Raw genomic sequence first — 3,327 nt, 5'->3', positions numbered from 1 at the left:
TTCAATTGATCTGTGAAGTTGGGTAACTTGAAAATACGTAAACACGAATGTTAATGTTTTCCGATATCTAACATTCAGAAAACAATACCAAAACGAGTAAATAAAATAACTGGTTAATGACTGTGTTCTACATCCAGGTGCAGAATTAGGAAACAGTTCCTCTGACTTTTTGACTTGTTTTTTTTTATTACGGTTACTTAAAGTGGATCTATTGTAACCTTCATCTCTGATGCAAATGTACAATGTTTGTTCGCTGACGTCAAAACATTTGTTATGTATTTACGTAACATTGAATATCACTCAGAAGAAACAGGATTTCTTACGAAAAATTTTCTATGATAATTTGTGATAGTTTTCCATAACTTTACATGTAATTTCGGCAAGTAATACTTTCCCCCGGTGTTCAAACCATACACAACAACACTAGGGACAATCTCCAATAACTCAATGCCATTGCCCGCTATCAATTTAATGATTCGTGCTTGAGAAAAAAAAATAGACCATGCCCGACAACATGTATATAACGGTTTAATACGTTTTTTTATTTTAAAATGTACATGACATGTATTAAATGTAGTCATTTTGGAGTGAAAGAATGAATTGACGCCAATAAAAGGGCGAAAGATATTGAACTGGCGGGAATGAAAAGACATTAAATTTCGTCCTTTTGGAGTAACAGAATGAATTGTCACAAAAAAGCGAAAGATTGAACTGGCTAAAATTAAAAAAGGCATTATGTTTCGTCCTTTTTGGGTGAAAGATTGAACTGGCGACTGTTCGTCTAAGAAGTAAAAACATCACCAAATTCCAAGTCTTTTACCGTAACATCATCATAACAAGGTTTGGTGCTGTGTAAAGATTAAAGAATGGTTAGATATTCATTTCATAACCGATAAAAAAATCATAATATTTAAATATCTGATAAAGATTGTGTCCTTTCTGTTAATTATGATATTTTAAAGTTTGCATAACAATTTTATTAACAACGTCAAAAAATTAAAAGAAAATTGGAGCGACCCAACACTTATTATCATTATTGTTGGGGAGTGTAAACAATGTCTTTGCGCATGCAATTTTAGATTCAAGTTAATTCAAATGATCAGATTTCGCTATGCCACGCATATAGCGTGAAATCAGAGGTCATTTTACAAAGTAAGAATTGAAACATCGCTGGCAAATTAAGTTTTGGCTGATTATATAATTATACATAGAAGAAATCAATTCAAAACGGCAGGTTAAAACGAGACTCCGAAAGGTCACGTGATGAACTCGGTTATCTCCGATCAAAACAGAGATGGGCGGTAGACACAACAGCGAGTGTCGACTAGCGTTAGTTTGAAGCTGATAATCTTTATCAGTTTCACTCAGAGAGTGTTGTAATTTTGTGAAGAGTCTAATTTTAAGTATTACAAATACTTGCCCGAAAGCAAACGCGTGGGAATAATAACGAAAGCATTTAGTCCCTTTGATAGAAGTTAGATAACAAAGTCTAACGGCATCGAACAGCTTTTTACTCTCCTAAATATTATCCAAAAAGATCCCTTTGTCGAAATATGTGACCTTCAAATGAATGTCACGGGATGTCTTGCCCTGTTTACAGCCATGGACATTTTGAGACGGGATTTCCTTGTACTTGTTAGTTATTAACAGACAGACAGACAGGTAAATGTAGTAACAAAAAGATCCTGTGGGACATCTCGTTTGGTGCATGTTTTAATCTTATTGAAAAATCGCCTTTTGTTTCCATTTTCCAAGACGGTGGAGTCGGATTTGGCAGTATTAATCACCAGCTTCCACATGAAGTAAACTGACCACTTTGAGTGTTATCGACTGGGTAAAAAAGCAAGAAAATCTCAACTTAAGAAAGGCGGGCAAAACATAATCAAAAGACCAATTGACATGGATAAGTTTAGGTGTTTCGCTTCAAACATGTGACACCAGTTCGAAGATTCCCACTCACAATATTTCTTTTGCTTTTGTAAAAGTTCACTAATGGTTAATCGCATGGTAAGGATAGTGCACATTAAATGCGAATCATTTCCAATATTTCTTGCCACTTGCGTCTCGGAAAACAAAGTGTAAGATGGACGAGAGAGCTTTTTGATGTTTTTTTTTTCCATTATTACTTTTAGCGGGTTTTATTAGCTTTGTTTATCTTTTGGAATAAGTGTTCCTTAACTAGCCAATGTCTCAGTGGACAGAGATGTCCCTTTATAGCTGAGAGGCAAAAACAGGACATTAAGTCCTTGTTACCGAGATTTCATTTTGTCTGAGTCTAAGAACATAGACCATAACTTTCCTGGCTTGGGCGGACATGCACGACTTTACATATATTGTATGTCCGATTAGGAGGTACATCAGTAAATGTGATCAAAAGAATATATGTTGTATCTAATACATACATTCATGAGAGACCTATTTCACTTGATCACCTAAGCCCAATATTACTCCAGTCTGGACAGAGATCCAAGGAATTGACGCCTATTCAAAGCATCGTAACACACTCATTCGCTATATTAGAAAGGTTGATTAAAACGGTTTCGACGCCATTATGAATTAAAAGAAAACAATAACGGTAGAGTTGATTTTCTACCGATGATTATTGTTTTTAATTTGAATTTCAGAACTTATCGATTCAAAGGGTGGGGGTAAATCCTTTTCATATACCAAGTAAAAGTTAATCATTTGTAAAGACATTTTTTTAAAATTTCGACATATTATGTATGTAGACGTGTGAGGCAGATTTAGATTTTGACTGTAATTAGTACAACACAGTAATTTAGAACATTCTCAATGTATACTGAGACGCAAAAGAAACGCAACATGTGATTCTATGCAAGAATTTTCTTACTTCGTTGAAATTTGTCGTTTAAATTTAACAACTGATACAAGATTTAAATGTATTCTTTGGAATAACACTGTCGATTCCTCATTTTGCCCTCATCCATTCTGTAAAAAACGTCAAGGCTCAAGATGGGGTAGCCACTGAAATCTTCCAAATCCAATGACAAATATGCCCGCCGTTTGCATATGTTGCAGCTCGAATCCTGCGATGCATAGAATTTACTAAGCGGTTTATTTGTGCCACAGGGATGTTCTGCCACTCTTCTAAAAGTGCTTGACGCAAAGCGGGTATAGTCTCTGGTGGATTTGGGCGCGTTCGAATGCGTCGATTTAGCAAGTCCCAGACATGCTCTATTGGTGACAGATCGGGACTGTAAGGGGGCCAAGGTAGTGTTTGCACATTGTTTTGGCGTAAAAATCCTTTGCAAGTCGCGCTACGTGACATCTGGCATTGTCTTGTTGAAAAATTAAGTTATGCTGGCG

The sequence above is a fragment of the Ylistrum balloti genome, unplaced genomic scaffold (genome assembly GCF_031769215.1).
Source record: "Ylistrum balloti isolate Yb309-2 unplaced genomic scaffold, AGI_CSIRO_Ybal_v1 Utg371124, whole genome shotgun sequence".
In the NCBI taxonomy this organism is placed as follows: domain Eukaryota; kingdom Metazoa; phylum Mollusca; class Bivalvia; order Pectinida; family Pectinidae; genus Ylistrum; species Ylistrum balloti.
Note: the sequence above shows the minus strand (reverse complement) of the source record.